This window comes from Aegilops tauschii, chromosome 1 (assembly GCF_002575655.3).
Source record: "Aegilops tauschii subsp. strangulata cultivar AL8/78 chromosome 1, Aet v6.0, whole genome shotgun sequence".
In the NCBI taxonomy this organism is placed as follows: Eukaryota; Viridiplantae; Streptophyta; class Magnoliopsida; order Poales; family Poaceae; genus Aegilops; species Aegilops tauschii.
Genome location: NC_053035.3, coordinates 36,016,803 through 36,040,937, shown reverse-complemented (window position 1 = coordinate 36,040,937; position 24,135 = coordinate 36,016,803).

Sequence of the window (24,135 nt, the reverse complement as noted above, 5' to 3'; positions counted from 1 at the left end):
ACATGCGGACCCCAGTCAATGACATGCGGACCCCACATGTCAGTTTGACCGAGTCAACACCACTGTTGACTGCTGATGTCATGCTGACGTCATGCTAATGCAGTAATGCTGATTTCAAATTAATTTAGTGATAATAATTTAGAAAATGATTTAAAACTTTAAAAATTAATATAAAATAATCAGTAGCTCGGATGAAAATACTTTGTACATGAAAGTTGCTTAGAACGTCAAGACGAATCCGAATACGCAGCTTGTTCGTCTGCCACACATCCCTAGCATAGCAAACACACAACTTTCCCCCTCCGGTTCATCTGTCCGAAAACGCGAAACACCGGGGATACTTTCCCGGATGTTTCCCTCCCTTGCCGGTATCACCTATCCCTGCGTTAGATCACCCCTGGCACCGTGTATTGCCTTGTTATATGTTGTGATGCTTTGTTTGCTCCGTATTTACTGTTTCTTCCCCCCTCTTCTTCTCCGGTAGACCCCGAGACCGGCGCTGATGCCACTGAGTACGACTACATCATCGACGACCCTTCTTCCTGTGCAATAGTGCTTCCAGGCAAGCCCCCCCCCCTTGATCACCAGATATCGCCTATGCCTTCTCTCTAATGCTTGCATTAGAGTAGTGTAGCATGTTACTGCTTTCGTTAATCCTATTCTGCTGCATAGCCTGTCATTGTTGCTAAAGTTGTTACCCTTACCTGCAATCCTAAATGCTTAGTATAGGATGCTAGTATTCCATCAGTGGCCCTACATTCTTGTCCGTCTGCCATGCTATACTACTGGTGATCACGGGCATATACTATATACTTTATACTGTTACATGACTTATGATACTGTTTGGAGATGGGGGCTGAAGGGGCGGGTGGCTTCTTCCCAGTAGAGGTGGGCCTGGGTTCCCGACCACCCCGACTGTTACTTTGAGGCGGAGCAACAGGGCAGGTTGAGACCACCTAGGAGAGAGGTGGGCCTGGCCCTGGTCGGCGTTCGCAGATACTTCAATTAACACGCTTAACAAGATCTTGGTATTTTATCTGAGTCTGGCCACTGGCCTATACGCACTAACCAACTACGCGGGAACAGTTATGGGTACTCGACGTCGTGGTATCAGCCGAAACCTTCGTGACGTCAGCGACTAAGCGGCGCGCGCCGGATTGGAACGTAAGCCTGCTCTTGTATTAAGGGGCTAGTTCTGCTTCCGGCCGCCCTCGCAACATGCAGGTGTGCAATGGGCGATGGGCCCAGACCCTGCGCCATAGGATTTAGACCGGCGTGCTGACCTCTCTCTTGTGCCTAGGTAGGGTTGCGACGTGTTGATCTTCCGAGGCCGGGCATGACCCAGGAAAGTGTGTTCGGCCAAAGGGGATCGAGCGTGTTGGGTTATGTGATGCGCCCCTGCAGGGAAGTTTATCTATTCGAATAGCCGTGTCCCTTGGTAAAAGGACGACCCGGAGTTGTACCTTCACCTTATGACAAGTAGAACCGGATACTTAATAAAACACACCCTTCCAAGTGCCAGATATAACCCGGTGATCGCTCTCACACAGGGCGACGAGGGGAGGATCGCCGGGTAGGATTATGCTATGCGATGCTACTTGGTGAACTTACCATCTACTCTGTTCTACATGCTGCAAGATGGAGGCTGCCAGAAGCATAGTCTTTGATAGGATTAGCTATCCCCCTCTTATACTGGCATTTTGCAGTTCAGTCCACCGATATTGCCCCTTTTACACAGATACCCATGCATAAGTATTGTAGATCCTTGCTTGCGAGTACTTTGGATGAGTACTCACGGTTGCTTTTCTCCCTCTTTTCCCCCTTCCCATTCTACCTGGTTCTCACAACCAGATGCTGGAGCCCAGGAGCCCGACGCCACCGTCAACGACGACTCCTACTACACCGGAGATGCCTACTGCTACGTGCAGGCCGCTGATGACGACCAGGAGTAGTTTAGGAGGATCCCAGGCAGGAGGCCTGCGCCTCTTTCGATCTGTATCCCAGTTTGTGCTAGCCTTCTTAAGGCAAACTTGTTTAACTTACGTCTGCACTCAGATATTGTTGCTTCCGCTGACTCGTCTATGATCGAGCACTTGTATTCGAGCCCTCGAGGCCCCTGGCTTGTATTATGATGCTTGTATGACTTTTTTTATTTTTAGAGTTGTGTTGTGACATCATCCCGTGAGTCCCTGATCTTGATCGTACACGTTTGCGTGTATGATTAGTGTACAATTGAATGAGGGGCGTCACAGAGGCCGTGCCGACGCAGGTTTCGGGGGCGGGCGCCGGCGACCATGGCCAGGAGCTGGCGGAGGCAGGGCGCGCCCGGCGGAGGGGCGCCGGCGGTCGGCAGGGGCGGACGGAAGCGGCCGGCGATGCGACAGAGACCAGGGGAGAGGGACGAGGCACGGGGCGAGAGCAGCCGAGGCGCGAGGGGGGAAGAGGCGACGGAGGCGGGGCGCGGCCGTAGTCAGGCTAGGCGGCGGCCAGCAAGGAGGAGTAGCGCGGGGCAGGCGCCGGGGCAACGGTGTTCAGCGGGGCCGCGTGGCTGCGGAGAGCAGAGGCGGAGGTGGCAGGGGACGCGAGCGCGGTAGCGGCTAGCCGGAGCGGGGGTGGGTGTGAGCGCGCGAGCGAGCGGCGGCCAACAACGGTGAGCGCTGACGGGCGCGGAGGCGCGCACGACCAGCAGCTGATCGCGGGTGACTGCGGGAGTGAGCACGACGAGGGGGCAAGGAGGGGCTTGGCCGACGCGGGCGCGTGCGCGCGCGACGGCGCATCATGCGGTGAGCAGGGGAGGCGCGCTTGTCGAGCGAGAACGAGGCAGAGGAGAGTGGAGAGGGGGTGGCGGCTCACAGGGGGCCATAGGGTTCGAGGCAACGTGGCTGGGGGAGGAGGACGGAGACGATGGCGATGATGGCGGAGACGATGGCGGGGCAGCTCCATCGTTGTCGAGGAGGACGGTGAGGCGGCTTCCGGCGAGGTCCAGGAGAGGGGCGCCAGCGTGGTGGCGACGGGAACCGGCGGCGGCGTCGGTGCAGTTCTTTCCCCCCGATCCAGATCTGGATTAGGCAGGGGGAGCGAGCGACGTGGGGGGAGTGAGTGGGAGCGAGTGGGGTGGGTCGATCTAGGTCACGGGGGGAGTGGGGGTTATGGGGGCGCCGGCTGGGCCGGCCTAGCTTGCCTAGTGGCCAGCTGGGCCGAGGCCCAGCGGGGGGGGGGGGGTCTTTGTTTAATTTTTTTGTTCTTCTGTTTTATATTTTCCTTTTCTTTTATTTATTTTCCCTTTACTGTGTTAATTACTTTAGAACACCTTAGCACTTTCTAAACATGTGTCTTCTTCACAACAATTACCTATGTAATATTTGGCACTAACCGAACATTTTTGTTTTAATGTTTGAAAACTTTTATTGTTTGCCTTGATTTTGAATTTTCAATTCGAACCGGTTTCAAACTAACGCGAGATTAGCAATAGTAACAGCGGTGACAAGGCGTCATTACTAGAGGGTTACTGTAGCTTGATTATCCGGGCGTCACAATTCTCCTCCACTACAAGAAATCTCGTCCCGAGATTTTAGAGGTATAGTAAGGGGGAAAGATCTGGTTACGAAATTCTAACGAATCTTCTCGGCCTTGGTTGCTCTTCTCAAGGAGTTCGATCCATTACATTGATGCTTCATTTCTCTATCTCAGGTCATCATGATGAAGTCGGCATCCTTTCTTCGGGAACTCCATCGTACTTACGAATAGGAAAGGGGCAGCTCGGCAACGATAGAAGGCTATAAGGGGTATTCATCGGGGGTTATCCCATGAATGAACACATGGGTATCTCTCGAGTTGGTTAAATGAAACACATCGAGAGCAAAGTAAGAAGGTACAATAAGAAGTTTCAAACGGATAGACAATCGTTCGATGCCTGAACCAAAGTGTCATAGGAGTCTAGAGCAACGAGAATAAGTATTGCGTCTGATACCAGAATGGATCACTAGGAAGGTGGCTCGTGAATTACCTATGAATCCAAACGCGGGGATTAACTTTAGAAACAGGGTTGTACAGGACAGGTTTCGATCCTGTGGAAACTGTGGGTTATGGGCCCACCATGTCGGTTAAAAGTAGGAAGGGTGGTGACGTCTTGCACGATCATGTAAGCAAGGCCTGTCAGAGGAATAGAGGATAGCCTGTCAGTTATGTCGGCAACAACATCGATACCAAGGGCGAGGGACAAAGAGAACCATTTTCCTGCTCGTTGAACGAGGCAGACCAATAGGCAAAGTTCTCGTCCATCGGTGGTTACCGAAATGTTATCAGCAATAGTAACGGGGTCCTACTGACAGAGTTGTACACCGAGGTGTTTACATAAGCAGAAGAATATTACTGTTTAGAGCACATAGATCACAAGAAAGGTTAACCAAAACAATGGAAAGGGAAATGTGATCATCAGTTTAAACAGAACAACGTAAAGGAAAACGTGTTTAAACACACATTTGAGGGGTATATCCTTCCAAGGACAAGCAGAGCATGATATCCATGACAGGATAGAAAGTAGAAAACCCCTTTAGGCAAGGGGAGAGAAATTTCATGACATTACCCATACAACGGTGTTTGGATAATTGAGCAAGAAACATTTAGCATTGGCTTCAAATGCTCTTGTTGAAAATCAGAGTACCACAAACATGCTTCGAGATAGCATTGACATGGTCTTCAAGCAAGGTTAGACTTCGGATACACGAAGGATCCATCAGGAACAACTTGTAGAATAAGTTTTACAATTTCCTCATGGAAGAATGGATAGCCTTGCTAAAAAGGAAATTATAACAATAGGTCCTCCGGTCAGCTGTGCTAGGAATGACATCACCTTACCGAGTCATATAAAGACCAATGTTATAACTCTTGGAAATACGTTCCAACCATCATATCTGACCGAGGTTCAGATCCGATTGGTGTCAGGATACCTCCGACTTAGGATGCCAGAGAATAAAAGGTGCAACACAAATTGACGAGATGACAATGTAAGATTCTCGGGAAATGAACTATGGAAGCGAGTTTCGAAACAAGAGTTCATTAGTAAACCAACGAGAGGATGAGGAGGTGGCTGATGGAATCAGCAACAATTCATTGAGATTTTCAAAAGATGGATGTCCACACTTATGTGAGCAAGGAGATAACATTTATCAGATCAAATGATGTGATGAGGTATGCTCGAGGAAAACATACACAGTTAAACATTGGTTGAAAGGTGCACCCGAAATATGGGCGAGGTAGCACGGTCAATGTTCGAATGATGATTCAATAAGCCATAGACGTAGAATGAAACTATAGACCAATAATTTCAAAGCAATAGGGTTGCTAGAAGTTTAGAATTTACACATCACAGACCATTTGTCGATGTTCCGGTTAGAAACAACACGGGGACCAAGAAAAGAATGGTGATGTTAATAAGTATCACTTGTATCAAGAATTCTTAAGGGTGGTGAATTTCCCATGACATTCTTGACATAAAAGATAGCAAGGATCTCAAGGTACAACACAATACATGAACAAGTTTGTGTTGAAGGGAAAGCAAGAATGTTGCCGATGATAACACAAATCATCGAGGGGCAAGGATGGTATTTGTCATCATGAATTCAATTGATATCGTGGAGGAACTCAGAATGTTGATGATGATCATGACAAATTCTGTCGAGAGGTTTCATGGAGATGTAATCGGTCGGCGATGACATCAAGTCAAAGGATTGATGAAGCGAAATGTTCTTGGGACCATGAGTAGGACACAAACTCGAATTCAAGCTTGTCGTTCAAGGTGGAACGATAAGACGAGGAAATCGGCGTAAGCTTAGCTCATCATCGAAAGTAGTGCTCCGGAATTAAGGACCCGGTAGCATAGTTAAAATTAGCACGATAATGATGTAGCCGATCAGGCTAGGAGTGACATGATGGAGTATTAAACTTCTCAACAACAAAGTACTGGGGGTACCGAATCTTAGTGTTGATTCGATTCACAAATCGGTGTTCTCTGTTGACGACAACCCATAACCCGTGGAGTGACTATGATGGGGAAAGGTACTACTTCATCAGAAATTCATAAGATGAAGTGCAATGGGTTGATATCCTTGGGATACCAGGGGGTAATACTCGAAGGTAGAACAAAATAAAGGTGGGGAAGGCGTACTGATCTGCAGAAGGCAAGTACTTTAACTTGTCCAAGAAATAGAATCAAAGGAGAACAATCATGGTCGGAACCACGGTTGCAAAGGATCAATTCACAGATACCAGATGATATTTATCAAGGAAATATTTATTATTACAAGAAGCTTGCATGATAGGATCTACATCATGTCCATGGGCATGAACACAAAGTTCAAGGTCGACTCCCACTTCTCTAATGCATAACCTTTCATTCACTTCTCATTTTCGAAGAAGTTGTAATGTTGAAATTATATCTAGCAAAATACCAGAAGAGTATGACTCGTGAAAACTTTTGAGGTCACACATATTAAGGAAGGCCTAGGTTCAACCCATCGGGGCATCGTGGAAACATATATCACAAACTTCAGTGGTAAATAACTCAAGCTCGAAAGTAGAGCATGGTTGGCCAAATCAGTGAATAGGACTTACCAACGACATTATATATCAGGGAAAGAACTTCTTGAGGTTTTTGTATACAAAGGACACTGTCAGATGATAATTCAACAAAGGATCTGACGTTCCATAACAGAGCTGATGTGAGCATCGGCACACAACAGAGGAAGAAAACAATGCAAGGACATTGGATTATAGAAACAACTGACTAATTCAAAACTCAAATGCACATGAATTATCATTTCCAAATCAAGGGATCAGAAGCCAACGGTCTGATTAAGAATGGATAAGTTGAAGAGACTTGGGGGTACAATCGACGGCAATTTGATTGGTCGATAACCAGCTCATGTTCAAAATGACATATGAGCTGGAAAGATAATTTAAAAGGATCAACCGATGATTGCGGGCACTCGCACTCATGTTGAATCAATAGGATCAAAAAGACGGCGTCAATTGAGACTAATGAATATAGCCAGACATATGGGAAGCATCCATAATGCAAGTAGACAAGTATTTGCAGAGCAATAATCTACTAAGGATTTTCGGAGGATCGAATAGTATTTCGAAGACTTTTGTGAAACACCTGAACAACTTGGGATGAGCGGTACTCAATAGGTGCAACAACTTATCCGTAGGGGTATTTAGGCGACTTAGAACTGCAAGGCAGTAGGCACCAAGTATCCTCGGAACAATAGCGAGAATTTCGGGGTATCTTGCAATAACAAGATCAACGGGGAATGATTGTATCAATGGCAAGTGCACGTGGTTATCCATAGGGGTTTATCGATGGAAGGGAATTGCAAAAGCGATGGCACAAAGTCTCGAAAGAACATCGTAGAGTATCTTCCGAATCATCCGAATCGTAGAGTATCTTGCAATAAAAAGTTTTGCAATGTCTAGACTAGACTTCGGCCAAGGAGTGTGGAAGGGGGATTCCTACAGGCAGTCGGCTCTGATACCAACTTGTGACGCTCCTCATTCAATTGTACACTAATCATACGCGCAAGCGTGTACGATCAAGATCAGGGACTCATGGGAAGATATCACAACACAACTCTAAAAATAAAATAAGTCATACAAGTGTCATAATACAAGCCAGGGGCCTCGAGGGCTCGAATACAAGTGCTCGATCATAGACGAGTCAGCGGAAGCAACAATATCTGAGTACAGACATAAGTAAAAGAGTATGCCTTAAGAAGGCTAGCACAAACTGGGGTACAGATCGAAAGAGGCGCAGGCCTCCTGCCTGGGATCCTCCTAAACTACTCCTGGTCGTCGTCAGCGGCCTGCACGTAGTAGTAGGCACCTCCGGTGTAGTAGGAGTCATCGTCGACGGTGGTGTCTGGCTCCTGGGCTCCAGCATCTGGTTGCGACAACCAGGAAGAAAGGAAACGGGGAAAAGGGGAGAAAAGCAACTGTGAGTACTCATCCAAAGTACTCGCAAGCAAGGATCTACACTACATATGCATGGGTATCTTTGTAAAGGGGATATATCGGTGGACTGAACTGCAGAATGCTAGAATAAGAGGGGGATAGCTAATCCTATCGAAGACTACGCTTTTGGCAGCCTCCATCTTGCAGCATGTAGAACAGAGTAGATGGTAAGTTCACCAAGTAGCATCGTATAGCATACTCCTACCGGGCGATCCTCTCCTCGTCGCCCTGTGTGAGAGCAATCACCGGGTTATATCTGGCACTTGGAACGGGGTGTTTTATTAAGTATCTGGTTCTAGTTGTCATAAGGTCACGGTACAACTCCGGGTCATCCTGTTACCGAAGATCATGACTATTTGAATAGATAAACTTCCCTGCAGGGGTGCACCACATTACCCAACACGCTCGATCCCATTTGGCCGGACACACTTTCCTGGGTCATGGCCGGCCTCGGAAGATCAACACGTCGCAGCCCTACCTAGGCACAACAGAGAGGTCAGCACGCCAGTCTAAATCCTATGACGCAGGGGTCTGGGCCCATCGCCCATTGCACACCTGCACGTTGCGTGGGCGGCCAGAAGCAGACCTAGCCTAGCAGGTGTTCCAGTCCAATCCGGCGCGCGCCGCTTAGTCGCTGACGTTACGAAGGCTTCGGCTAATACCACGACGCCGAGTGCCCATAACTGTTCCCGCGTAGTTGGTTAGTGCATATAGGCCAGTGGCCAGACTCAGATCAAATATATACCAAGAACTCGTTAAGCGTATTATTTTGAAGTAACCGCGGATGCTGACCAGGGCCAAGCCCACCTCTCACCTAGGCGGTCTCAACCTGCCCTGTCGCTCCGCCACAAAGATCCACCCAGAGGGCCATCGGGACAAAGGTCCTTTCAGCCCCCAATCCATGAATCACTCGCGGGTGCTCCACGAGCCGACCCTTAGTCACCACATGTATCATGTATAAACTATATAGTATATACCCGTGATCACCTCCCGATAGTATAGCACAGCAGGCGGACAAGAATGTAGGGCCACAGATGGAGTACTAGCATCCTATAATAAGCAGGTAGGATTGCAGGTAATGGTAACAACAGTAGTAGCAAGGACATGCTATGCATCAGGATAGGATTAACGAAAAACAGTAACATGCTACACTACTCTAATGCAAGCAGTAGAGAGTAGAATAGGCGATATCTGGTGATCAAGGGGGGGCGTGCCTGGAAGCTCAGCCGAGAAGGAGGGGTCGTCAACACCGTAGTCGTACTGGGTAGCAGCGGCGTCGGTCTCGGAGTCTAGCGAGAGAAGAGGGGGAAGAAACAATAAATATAATGCAAACAAATGCATGACGATGCATGACATGGAAATGAGCGTTGCTAGGGGTGCCCATCGCGGTAGTAGGTGATACCGGCGAAGGGGGAAACATCCGGGAAAGTATCCCCGGTGTTTTGCGTTTTCGGACAGATGAACCGGAGGGGGAAAGTTGCGAGTTCGATAGGTTAGGGATGTGTGGCGGACGAACGGGCTGCGTATCCAGATTCGTCTCGTCGTTCTGAGCAACTTTCATGTACAAAGTATTTTCATCCGAGCTACGGTTTATTTTCTATTAAGTTTTAAAGTTTTCAAATCATTTTCTAATTTATTATTATTAAATAATTCGAAATTAGTATTATTGCATCAGCATGATGTCAGCAGTCAACAAAGGTGTTGACTGGTCAAACTGACGTGAGGGTCCCGCCTGTCATTGACTGATTAACTAACTAACAGTTAATTAGGTTAATTAGTGGTTATATTAATCTAATTATGATTAATTAACTTAATTAAGTTAGTTATTTGACTAATTAATTAATTAAATTTATTTTTATTATTACTTTTTTGCTTCTTCTTTTTTATAAAAAATCGTTCTGGGGGTGGGGCCCCACATGTCATTGGCCTAGAGAGGCCTTGCGGGCACACGGGTTACGGGCGCGGGCGCAACCAGCGCCCGCCCTGGTAGCGAGGCGAGGCCGTGCCGGCGCAGGTTTCGGGCGCGGGCGCCGGCGACCATGGCCAGGAGCTGGCGGACGCAGGGCGCGCCCGGCGGAGGGCGGCGCCAGCGGTCGGCCGGGGCGGACGAAAGCGGCCGGCGATGCGGCAGAGGCCAGGGAAGAGGGATGGGGCACAGGGCGCGAGCAGGCGAGGCGCGAGGGGGGGAAGAGGCGACGGAGGCGGGGCGCTGGTCGGCAGCGGGAGCAGCGGGGCGCGGTCGCAGGCAGGCTAGGCGGCGGCCAGCGAGGGGGAGCAGCGCGGGGCAGGCGTGCCGGGGCAACGGTGTTCGGCGGGGCCGCGTGGCTGCGAAGAGCAGAGGCGGAGGCGGCAGGGGACGCGAGCGCAGTAGCGGCTAGCCGGAGCGGGGGTGGGTGTGAGCGCGCGAGCGAGCGGCGGCCAACGACGGTGAGTGCCGACGGGCACGGAGGCGCGCGCAGCCAGCAGCTGATCGCGGGCGACTGCGGGAGTGAGCACGACGAGGGGGCAAGGCGGGGCTTGGCCGACGCGGGCGCGTGCGCGCGCGACGGCGCGTCGTGCGGTGAGCAGGGGAGGCGCGGTTGTCGGGCGGCAACGAGGCAAAGGAGAGTGGAGAGGGGGTGGCGGCTCACAGGGGGCCGTGGGGTTCGAGGCAACGGGGCTTGGGGAGGAGGACGAAGACGACGGCGGGGCAGCTCCAGCGGTGTCGAGGAGGACGGTGAGGCGGCCTCCGGCAAGGTCCAGGCGAGGGGCGCCGGCGTGGTGGCGACGGGAACCGGCGGCGGCGTCAGTGCAGTTCGTTCCCCCCCGATCCAGATCTGGATCGGGCAGGAAGAGAGAGCGACGTGGGGGGAGTGAGTGGGAGCGAGTGGGGTGGGTCGATCTAGGTCACGGGGGGGAGTGGGGGTTATGGGGGCGCCGGCTGGGCCGGCCTGGCTTGCCCAGTGGCCAGCTGGGCCGAAGCCCAGCAGGGGGGTCTTTGTTTTATTTTTTTGTTCTTCTGTTTTGTATTTTCCTTTTCTTTTATTTATTTTCCCTTTACTGTTTTAACTACTTTAGAACACCTTAGCACTTTCTAAACATGTTCTTCTTCACAACAATTACCTATGTAATATTTGGCACTAACCGAACATTTTTGTTTTAATGTTTGAAAACTTTTATTGTTTGCCTTGATTTTGAATTTTGAATTCGAACCGGTTTCAAATTAACGCGAGATTATCAATAGCAACAGCGGTGACAAGGCGTCATTACTAGAGGGTTACTGTAGCTTGATTATCCGGGTGTCACATGTGCCATATAGTTGCATTCTCAATTTGTGTCCCCATCGTGTTATACACAATAACTATTCTTTCATGATGGATGATATGTTCTTATACCATGCATCAAATTACTTTGAGCATTGCTTATCTTGTACTAACTCACACGTGCACATACACATCATGATGGATGATGTGTACATTTACCACGCGCACAATTTCTTTGGTTTGTGTCTCTTTTGTGTAGGTACCCATGAATACTTGTCAACCTCGCAATCCCACGAGTTGACAAAACGAGCTCTAGAGAGCAACGCTGACTTGGAATCCTGTGGATTGTCCTTACCACCGTTCCCATCACGCGAAGTCTTCGCGCATTTCTTCTACATGGCCCTCACTTGGCTATGGGTTATTGTCCATTACCTATTCTATGCCCATCTTGCCATGTTCACTTTGCGTGATATGCTCATTCCTATGCCTTTACCATGCATTTGTGGCCCATGCTTTGCATTACACATGATGATTGATTCTACTACTTGTATGTGTATTTGCAAGCTTGCTGGAGATATCACTTGTTATTGCCATGTTTGCCTTATGACCCATTCCTATGATGATACTTTGGTCTTGCTTTGTGTTCGTGCTTGCGATATGTCATGTGCATTGCCTATGCCTATTATTTGCACACATGACATGATTGCCATGATTTCCCCTAGTATGTTGCATCTTCGCACTACTAGCTTGCGCGACTTGATTACTATGATTGCTTGCCTTGTTGCATCGTCGATGATTCATACTTGCTTGTTTTATGCGGTTGATGACAACCATCTACATGCTTTGCACATGATGGTTATTGCTTCTTGTCATGTATCTCCATGTGTTGCCTCTCTCATTCTAGATGATTTGACATGTATTGAGTGCAACAATGATTTTCATCTTGCTAATGAGATTGCCCCCATAGCATTCTCGCATATATTTGGAGATTTTGACATATTCCTTGTGAAGCATGCTTGTCTTACCTCTTTGCACCATATACCTAGTGCCATGAATATAGCCATTGTTGCATCATATTATTCATGCACTTGTGCTTCTAATGGTTATGTGCAAGAGAAGAGAACCATCATGATGGATGATGTGTTTATCTACCATGCGCATACATTCTTTACTTTCTTTTGTGCATGTGTAGGATACTTGGACTTTGTGTCGACTTCGGCTTCACGTGAGTTGACCATTCGAGCTCTTGAGAGAGAGCCTCATACATTCGACAACGACTCGCTTCTACATCACCTTTCCTACCACTTTGGCATTGTGAAGAATGCACAAGGACACGCCTTCAATGTGACATCTTTCTTGAGCATGGATATTGCGGATCATACTACTTGTGTTGCTTGCACCATGAGACTTATTGTTCATCTTGGACTACTTGATTGCACACATGTTAGAGATCTTGCTTCGACTTGTCATTTTCACCATTCCATGCATCATGATATATATGCCTTGTGTGTTGCATCCAATTCTTGGATTACTTGCTCCTCTCATATGTTTGGTTGCAACAATGTCATCACTTCACATATGCTATGTCCCATTGATTGCTACATTCTTGCCTTGATTGCCTCACACATGATGAACAATTTCTCTTTCCATTGTGTTGAGTGCCACACGATATTCACTACACCCCATGCACATTATGCTTGGATTGTCTTGCACTTGACCCATGTGTTTAGACACTTCATTTTGTTTGGTGTTGTGAATGCTTCTTATGCCTACCATAGACCTTTCATTGAGCGCTTTGCCCATGCTTGCTATGACTTTGAGGCAGATGCTTATTCTCTTGTTACACATATTTGCATCACTTCCTCACATTTACATGCTTGTCCCCATGATATCTTTGCTTGTGCTCGATTAATATGCTTACATGCCATGTCACAATCCTTCGTCACACCATATGCTTTGCATGATGCGACACTTGTTTGGTGAATCACCTCTTGAATGTTTGGTTTTGCACTAACGCTAACCACATTTGTTTTTCCAAGTGTTTGTTGTCCTTACTCCTTTTGAAGGAATCACAAGACGGTGTGACATTGGAGAGTGCCCATTTCGAGCTTCAAGATGACAAGTACTTGGTGAACGTCCACTTCTACACGGCGAAGCCATCTCTTTCCCATGGTGATTTGGTTTTCGATCCGAGGTCGGATCTTTCCCAAGGGAGGGGAGATGATGCGGAGCATCCTATGGACATCACCATGTGAAGAGTCCGTTCGGCGAGTGACACGTGCGACATGTACTTCACATACACAAAGGTGAATCATCTCCTTTACACGTGCTCACTTGACACCTTCGAGGATGGTATACTACTTGACACTCCACTTGTGTGCATGCATAGGTATTGTCGGAACACTACGGACGACGAGGAGGAGTGCGAGCACCAAGGAATAACTACACCATCCGCGAGGGAAGCCTGGAAGCAACGGCGGAAGAAGAAGGAGCTGCTGAAGCTACATCGGCCGGACATCCGGCGCCTGTGCAGCCGTCCAACAGCTGCACAAACAAATGGCCGAAGCATCAGCGGCCGGACATCCGGCCCATGGGCCCGAACATCCGGCGCGACGCCACAGCCCGGACATCCGTCCTTCCCCCGGAAATCCGGCATGAACAACAGGAGCCAACAGAAGGCCACCCCGCTCGAGCCGGACATCCGGCCAACCGCCCCGGACATCCAGCGTCTTACGAGAGCCCGGACATCCGGCGCCTGCCTGCGCGCAGCCACGGGCCAGAGGCCCATGTATCCCTTTCCCACTTACCCCTTCGTGGCTTAGACTATATATACTCCTTCCCCTCCTCCTAGTTAGGGTTAGCAAAGTGATAGCTCATTTGTGTGTGAGCTTTGCTCCTACCTTCCTCTACTCTTGAGAGAGAGAGAGAGACTACTACTCCTTATGGAGGCCAAGACCTCCATGTAGGAGAAGATCCTGCGGGATATATCATCAAGACCCCCTCTTGGGCGGCCCCATTCAAGACCTCCTCATGGAGATGAACCTTACCTTGTATCTTTCCCTTTGTTGTTCATGTACCTTGTGGATCTTGTGTGTTTGATTGTCTAGTGGATGTGTGATTGGACTTGTTCTTGAGTGTTTCCCCTTGTGATTTCTCTCCGTTCTCCCCCGTGTTCTTCGTGTTCTTCGCGGGATCCGCTCCTTTCGTGAAAGATCGGTCGTATAGGGTTCCACCCTACATCAGTTGGGAGAGGAGGTGGCAGCAGCGGCGGGGCGCGGCTGCAGCGGGAGACGGCGCGGCGGCTGAAGGAAGCAGGCGCGTGGGTGGGAAGACAGGGCGGCTGGCTCGGCGCGCGGGTGCAAGACTGCAGCGGCTGCGGCGCGCGGGACGCAGCGGCACAGGGCACGAGGCGGCAGCGGTCACGGCATGCACAGGCGCGCGGGTGCAAGACTGCAGCGGCTGCGACGCGGAGATTGCTTGGCGCGCGGGAAGCAGCGGCACAGGGCATGGGGCGGCAGCGGTCACGGGACGCACGGGCGGCAGCAGCTTGGGACGCGTGGGCGGAAGCAAGGCACGGGCATCGGCGGCGCGTGTTAGTGGGAGGAGAGGTGCGGCAGCGGCGGGTGCGGTGGTGGGTTGCGGCGGCGACGGCGCGGGGAGGCACAGCGGCGGCGGCGGCTGACCCTAGGGTTAGACCGGAGACGATGATATCATGTAGACAGATAATTTGCAATACGATGTATTGATTGGGGTGCTGGTGCACGCATATATAATACAAGGGAAGACCTCTACCTCAACTATACAAGACTAGAAGGTGGGCCACAACTATATGGCACATGTGACGCCCGGATACACATGCAGTACAAAATACATACTCAACAAGCAGGAACTGTATGTAAATACTGTAGATGATTACTGTGTTGAATTATTGTCAACAAATATGTCTTTGTACCACTGTTCATGCGCGGATGGTGAAGCAACGTCAGGGATCTGTAGCTCCCTCTGACTTGGATCTCGTTCCGGCGGCGGCAGCCCTGCTCGATGGTGAGGAAGTTCTTTTTAGGGAAGTGAGGAAGCGTGAACGGACGAGGAGAAGGGAAAAAGGAAGAGGAAAGAAAGAAATAAAAAGAATCATTCAGTGATGAGTGGGTCCCGTGCGGCAGCAGAATTTTAGGATTGGAGCTCTGGGAAAAAATACTACGTACTCCTTCCGTAAACTAATATAAGAATTTTTAGATCATTATTTCTCTACCTAATATTGAAGAGTGGATTGTTTCTTTATTTTTTTTGGTTTACGGTGGGACCAAAATAAGTTTTCGTCTGTCGACACGATTTCTCGTTCGGGAGTTATCTCGATCTCCTGATTTGTTTCCCTAGAAAAAAACGTAGGAGCACGGAGCCATTATGGGCCGGCCCATTAGCGTACCAACTACTCACGCCAGTGAAAATGTCCAAGGAAAATATACTACGCCGTGAGGAATCGAATCCGGGCTCTCACGCAAGACTGCTAGGAATGCTACCCACCGGGCTAAAGAAGAGTTGGTGTAAATTGCAGCGCAACGTCTTAAATTAAGCTAATAGTTGCGCCAGTTACTGAGAGCAAAATATTTATTTTAGAAAAAGTGAATATGTTTTTGAATACGAATATTTTGCAAATATTTGAATAAAAAATTGAAACTCGAACATTTTTCAGGAAAAAAAGAACAATATTTATTTTTTATCTTTTTGAGACCTGAATATTATTTAACACGAACAATTTCTGAAAACTAGGAGGTACTGTACTGATTTTTTTTGAATTGCTAACATTTTTCTAAATATATACCTATCAAAACTTGGTGAATTTTTGAAATATGCCTACGAATGCATTTTTCTAAATCACAATTTTTTTCTAAACTTTCAATTTGAAAAGGCAAACATTTTACAAGACATGATTTTTTTTTTGGAAAACTAGGAGGTACTGTAGCTAACATTTTTCTAAATCTATACCTATTAGAAACTAGGTGAATTTTTGAAATATGCCTACGAATGAATTGTTTTAGTTCAATTTATTAAACTTGGGAATGAAAGGAATCTTTGTCTCCGTCGTGTCTTCACGTACGACCAGCCTCGCTCGGCCCAGTCACACCCGTCAAAATGGATGAGGAGTCCAACTAAGATTTCATGATCTATCTGACACAAACTACTCAATTTACATGATAATAACACAGACATATGTTATATGCAGTACTTTTCCCTGTATATTAGCCGGATAATAAAAAAATCTTTATTCAACGTTCTTGATCTCGCCGGACACGAAGGAGGCTCAATGATCCAGCTATGGATCTCACCAACCTTGGTTAGTGAGAATTGTACTGCGACCACTGATACAAGGACGACAAAGAGGACAAGCGGAAACATGGGCCTGGTAATATACTAAAATAGAGGACGTGGACCTGAGGATGAGGTATTAATTAAGTTTATTATATTAAGGGCATGAGGGTGAGGTCTTTAGCCATACTCAGTGGTAAGGATGTGTGAGAGTTGGTGTTCTCCCGTTACAACGCACGGGCATGTTTGCTAATTAATAATCTAAACGTTGTTATATTAGTTTAGAGAGGGAGTACTAGGTAAAGATCGGTCGAGTATATAAGATCTTAGGTGCATGCGAACTCATCAGCAGAGTAAACAAGGATCCAATCTCCGGGTACTCACCGGAAGCAGCGGTGCCTCCTACGCCAAGGAGAGATCGGGTCAAATAATCATCGCGCTGAAGATCTGGAATCAAAGGAAAATAAACAATCAATTGCCTACCAATTTTCCTAAAACAAGAAAGAAAAAAAAAAAAGACGGCTGCTAGGCACCATCCGGATGCAGAAAAGCAAAATAACATCCGCCTTTTGAACCATGCGATCTGAACGCTCTAGCCGTTCGATAGAAGTCGTAGAACATCGCACACACATCCTCGCCCTCCGTAGCAAGCTTCGGTGGCATTGCACAAGCTTCGGTGTTTATGTGGTTTGTATATAAATAAGTCATATTAACAAAGGATAATTTGGTAAAGCGCAACTGGACATGATCTACTAGGTGTAGTTTTTGTGATCGGGATGAAACTATCAAACACCTTTTTTTTATTGCCCGTTGGCCAAAGTTTTGTGGCAGACGGTGCACATTGTCTTTAACATTACACCTCCGAATTCTGTCAGTACGTTATTTGAAACGTGGCTTGTTGGGATAGAGTCCGAAACAGCTAGACACATTCGTGTAGGAGTTTGTGCTTTGTTGTAGGCAATTTGGAACTGCAGAAATGACTTGGCTTTTAACAGAACAACAAATATTCATGTTTTGCAGGTTATATTTCGAGCCACTGCGCTGATCCGTATGTGGTCGTTACTCACTCCGACGGAGGCCAGGGAGTGTTTGGTTACTGGATCTATCCGGTGGGAGATGGTAGCGCGGGATATTTTCAACCGGTTTAGATGGCGGTCACGTAATAGGATAGGCGATTAGTTTTCCTATCTTTGTTATGCCAGCCGGTTGTGGCCTCTTGGCTTTTGTGTTTTTGGCGTTGTGGCTCTTTCTGAGCTTGCCGTTACTTTGTTTCAGACTGTAAGACCTTGTTGAGCCTATTTGCATATTTATAAAGATGGCCGTATGCATCATTCTGATGCAGAGGCCACGGAGTCCCCCTTTCCGAAAAAGAAAAAAAAGAGCGCCGGCAACACGCAGCACGGCGAAGCCGTCGTCGCAGCATAGTCGGAGCAGCTCGAGCCGCCATGCAGTAGTTGAGTCGTCGTCGAAGCATCCGTCGCAGCTGCTGAGCCGCCTTCGCAACAGCGTCGTCACGCCTAGATGTCGTCGCAGCACGGCGGCGCCGTCGCAGCATCTGCGTGCGGCACACCGAGATCCTCGGCTCCTCGCCACATCACCTCCAGCGACGCCGCCCATCGCAACACTAGTCGTAGCAGCTCCAGTGGCCTCGCAGCAGTGGTTGCAGCACCACCGGCAGCCCCCATGACGACGGGCACCTCTCGCGGATCCGCAGCCCCTGCAAGCATCGTCGGCCGGTGCCACTCGCAGTAACGTCACCGTCGCAGCATCGCCGTCGTCGAGCATTGAAGCAACTCCGGTGGACTTGTAGCAACCCCGCCGCGGACTGTCGCAGCATCGTCGTCGTCGAGCGTCGAAGCAGGGATGCCGACGCGGGCAGCTCCGGTGGACTTGGAGCAACCCCGCCGCGGATGGTCGCAGCATCGTCATCGTCGAGCGTCGATGCAGGGCGGCCGTCGCAGTAGCTCCCGTGGATTTGGAGCAACCCCACCGCGGACTGTCACAGCATCGTCGTCGTCGAGCGTCGAAGCACCTGGGCCGTCGTCGCAGCAGCGGTCACCCGTCTCACGGAGGCGGAGGCTCTCTCGTCGGGTTCACTTAAGGGGCGCTAGTTGCGTCAATCAGTGGCGAAGAAAGCTAGAAAGAGGAAAAGGAGAGGTGCACGGCTCGCTTGGGAGCGAGATGGGAATGTGTGGCGTACATTAGGGAAAAGAAGATAAGGATAAAGACGAGTCGCACGGGCCCATGGGACACGTGGCGTAAGAAGCAGACGGCTGCGCGCGACGTTGTTTGCATCCGGATGGGACGAGACTTGCCTGCTCCCTTCCCATGCTCCCATCCGTGCTCCCGCATACGTGGCTTGATTTGATTGGAAAAAAATAAGGCCCGGCTCCACCCCCTGAAAATCAGGGGGGAGATGATTAGATTAGAAAAGAAAAAGGAAAAAGAACAGCCGTAGGATGAAGTGGGAGCACGGATGGGAGCATGAAGAGGGAGCAGGCAAGCCGGATCCATCCAGATGGAGGGAAGGAGTTTCCAAAAAACAATCAATTGCCTGATGTGATACGGCGCTTGGTTGCAGGAAGAAAAGAATGGGGGTGGGCGTGGGCAGTACAAAGCGAAGAAAAAGGCGAGATAAGAGACGGACTAACGGCAATATTAGCCTGGTATCAGATTTTTCAGGAGCTCGGCTTCTTAGAGCATCTCCAGCCGTTCAGCCCCCCAGGGCGCTGAAAAAGAGCGGCCTGGGGGCGAACCGGCGCTAGATTGGTCCCGGGGGGCGACCTAGCTCCCAGCCACGCCCCAGGCGCCGCCCCCAGCCGCGGCAAATTCAAATGTAGTCATTTCCGCGCACAAAATAGACGCCACAAATCCGGCGATCAAGCGGCCACAAGTTCGCCGATCGAATGAAAAGTTCGGCGTACAAAAAGCAGAAAGGACGCGCGTGTGCATCAGACGGCGAGGTCGGCCTCCAGCGTCGGTTAAGTCGGCGTGCGCGGGCTTGGAAGGGTCCCTGTGCTTGGCGGCGTCGGCGTGGCTTCTATGCTGCGGGGAGTCTCGGCGGCATCATCGCTCGGGCTTGGCGGGGCCGTGGGCGTGGGCGGCGTCCTCGAGGGAAGCTGGTCCAGGATGAGGCCACGCTCCGCCAAGTACCACATCTTGAACGCCTCGTTGTTGCTCTGGAGCATGGTCGCCCCGCCTAGCAGGAAAGCCACGTCGGTGTTTCTCTTCTTCGCGGCGACGTTGGTCCGGAGTAGGTCGAGCTTGGCGGCGCTGCTCGACATCAACGCCGACCACCGCGCGTCGTCTTCTCTTCACGAAGGACAGCCCGGGCCTGTGCGTCGGCGAGGCAGTGCTCGATGGACTCCTGCACTCGAGCGGTGGCCGCGTCGGCGTGTTTCCCCTTCTTGGCACCTTTGTTGCCGTCCGGCCGCCCTTCTGACGCGCCCGGAGTCGGCGCGTCCGGCTTATAGGTCTCCTTGGCCTTGTCGAGGGTGCGCTGCACTTTCACCCACTTCTCGCACTTGTCAATGCGCTTGTAAACGTGGAGGTACTTGAATTCGGCGTCGCTGTTGCTCTGCCGATATAGGGCGAACATGCGCAGCAACTGCGCGGAGGAACAAACAGTTGGCGGGCGCACACGGCGAAGAGAGGCGGGAGACCGGCGTGGCATACCTGATCCTCAACGCTGGCGCCGCTCTCCGGGTGAGTCGCGACCTCCTCAACGACCCCATGCCATTTGTTGCACGCCCCTGGATACGCCCCCAATGGTTCGCCATCGCCTTCGACCCGCGCTGCATGTAGACACCTTTGAAGTAGGAGTCGACGAGCTTGCGCTCGTCGAACTCGGCCTTGACGCGCTCCCAGTACGTCTCGATGCTCTGGTTCGTGCCGGTGGTCGGGTCGAGGCAGACGACTTTCCATGCTTCGGCGAGGTATTCCTCCTCCTTGGACGCCCACTTGATGCGCGGCTCGCCTGACCTGGTCGCCCGCTTCTTCTTCTTGTGCCTCCTCGCCGGAACAGTCGCCGGCTCCTCCTCCTCGTCCTCCTCCTCCTGCTCCTCCCGCTCCTCCTCGCAGTAGACGTAGCCGAGCTCGCCGTCCATGCTGCCGCTGAGATCCACCGTGTCGTGCTGACGGAACTGTCCCGTGAAGCTCTGCTGGATCGGAGTTCGCGGGACGTCATCAAGCTGAACGTGTGCTGAACTCGGAGGTGCCGTGCGTTCGGTACTTGGATCGGTCAGATCGTGAAGACGTACGACTACATCAACCGCGTTGTCATAACGCTTCCGCTTTCGGTCTACGAGGGTACATGGACACACTCTCCCCTCTCGTTGCTATGCATCACCATGATCCTGTGTGTGCGTAGGAATTTTTTTGAAATTACTACGTTCCCCAACAGTGGCATCCGAGCCAGGTTTTATGCGTAGATGTTATATGCACGAGTAGAACACAAGTGAGTTGTGGGCGATACAAGTCATACTGCTTACCCGCATGTCATACTTTGGTTCGGCGGTATTGTTGGATGAAGCGGCCCCGACCGACATTACGCGTACGTGTTACCTCTTGCGCACTGCGTTGGTTTCCCATGAAGAGGAAAGGGTGATGCAGCAAAGTAGCGTAAGTATTTCCCTCAGTTTTTGAGAACCAAGGTATCAATCCAGTAGGAGGCTACGCGCGAGTCCCTCGCACATACACAAAACAAATAAATCCTCGCAGCCAATGCGATAAGGGGTTGTCAATCCCTACACGGTCACTTACGAGAGTGCGATCTGATAGATATGATAGGATAATATTTTTGGTATTTTTATGATAAAGATGCAAAGTAAAAAGCAACGGAAATAACTAAGTGTTGGAAGATTAATATGATGGAAGATAGACCCGGGGGCCATAGGTTTCACTAGTGGCTTCTCTCAAGAGCATAAGTATTTTACGGTGGGTGAACAAATTACTGTTGAGCAATTGGCAGAATTAGCATAGTTATGAGAATATCTAGGTATGATCATGTATATAGGCATCACGTCCAAGACAAGTAGACCGACTCCTTCCTGCATCTACTACTATTACTCCACACATCGACCGCTATCCAGCATGCATCTAAAGTATTAAGTTCATAAGAACAGAGTAACGCTTTAAGCAAGATGACATGATGTAGAGGGATAAATCCATGAAATATGATAAAACCCCATCTTGTTATCCTCGATGGCAACAATACAATACGTGCCTTGCTGCCCCTACTGTCACTGGGAAAGGACACCGCAAGATTGAACCCAAAGCTAAGCACTTCTCGCATTGCAAGAAAGATCAATCTAGTAGGCCAAACCAAACTGATAATTCGAAGAGACTTGCAAAGATAACCAATCATACATAAAAGAATTCAGAAGATTCAAATATTGTTCATAGATAAACTTGATCATAAACCCACAATTCATCGATCTCAACAAACACACCGCAAAAGAAGATTACATCGAATAGATCTCCACGAGAGAGGGGGAGAACATTGTATTGAGATCCAAAAAGAGAGAAGAAGCCATCTAGCTAATAACTATGGACCCGAAGGTCTGAGGTAAACTACTCACACTTCATTAGAGAGGCTATGGTGTTGATGTAGAAGCCCTCCGTGATGAATGCCCCCTCCGGCGGAGCTCCGGAATAGGCCCCAAGATGGGATCTCGTGGGTACAGAAGGTTGCGGCGGTGGAATTAGGTTTTTGGCTCCGTATCTGATCGTTTGGGGGTACGTAGGTATATATAGGAGGAAGAAGTACGTCGGTGGAGCAACAGGGGGCCCACGAGGGTGGAGGGCATGCCCTGGGGGGGGGGGGTAGGCGCGCCCCCTACCTCGTGGCTTCCCTGTTGGTTGCTTGACGTAGGGTCCAAGTCTCCTGGATCATGTTCGTTCCAAAAATCACGTTCCCGAAGGTTTCATTCCGTTTGGACTCCGTTTGATATTCTTTTTCTGCGAAACTCTGAAATAGGCAAAAAACAGCAATTCTGGGTTGGGCCTCCGGTTAATAGGTTAGTCCCAAAAATAATATAAAAGTGAATAATAAAGCCCAATAATGTCCAAAACAGAAGATAATATAGCATGGAGCAATCAAAAATTATAGATACGTTGGAGACGTATGAAGCATCCCCAAGCTTAATTCCTGCTCGTCCTCGAGTAGGTAAATGATAAAAACACAATTTTTGATGCGGAATGCTACTTGGCATAATTTCAAAGTAATTCTTCTTATTGTGGCATGAATGTTCAGATTTGATATGATTCAAGATAAAAGTTTAATGTTGACATAAAAACAATAATATTTCAAGCATACTAACTAAGCAATTATGTCTTATCAAAATAACATGGCCAAAGCAAGTTATCCCTACAAAATCATATAGCCTGGCTATGCTCCATCTTCCCCACACAAAATATTCATATCATGTACGACCCCGGTTTTAGCCAAGCAATTGGTTCATACTTTTAACGCGCTTCAGCCTTTTCAACTCTTACGCAATACATGAGCGCAAGCCATGGATATAGCACTATGGTGGAATAAGGTATAATGGTAGGGGTTATGTGGGAAGACAAAAAGGAGAAAGTCTCACATCAACGAGGCTAATCAACGGGCTATGGAAATGCCCATCAATTGATGTTAATGCAAGGAGTAGGGATTGCCATGCAACAGATGCACTAGAGCTATAAGTGTATGAAAGCTCAAAAAGAAACTAAGTGGGTGTGCATCCAACTTGCTTGCTCACGAAGACCTCGGGCATTTGAGGAAGCCCATCATTGGAATATACAAGCCAAGTTCTATAATGAAATTTCTCACTAGTATATGGAAGTGACAAAATGAGAGACTCTCTATTACGAAGATCAAGGAGCTACTTTGAAGCACAAATGTGGTAAAAGGATAGTAACATTGTCCCTTCTCTCTTTTTCTATCATTTTTTTATTTGGGCCTTTTTTCTCTTTTTTTATGGCCTCTTTTTTTTTAGTCCGGAGTCTCATCCCGACTTGTGGGGGAATCATAGTCTCCATCATCCTTTCCTCACTTGGGACAATGCTCTAATAATGATGATCATCACACTTTTATTTACTTACAACTCATGAATTACAACTCAATACTTAGAACGAAATATGACTCTATATGAATGCCTCCGGCGGTGTACCGGGATATGCAATGAATCAAGAGCGACATGTATGAAAGAATTATGAACGGTGGCTTTGCCACAAATACAATGTCAACTACATGATCATGCAAAGCAATATGAAAATAATGGAGTATGTCATGATAAACGGAATGGTGGAAAGTTGCATGGTAATATATCTCGGAATGGCTATGGAAATGCCATGATAGGTAGGTATGGTGGCTGTTTTGAGGAAGATATAGGGAGGTTTATGTGTGATAGAGCGTATCATATCACGGGGTTTGGATGCACCGGCGAAGTTTGCACCAACTCTCAAGGTGAGAAAGGGCAATGCGCGGTACCGAAGAGGCTAGAAAATTGCAGAAAGGTAAGTGTGCGTATAATCCATGGACTCACATTAGTCATAAAGAACTCATATACTTATTGCAAAAATTTATTAGCCC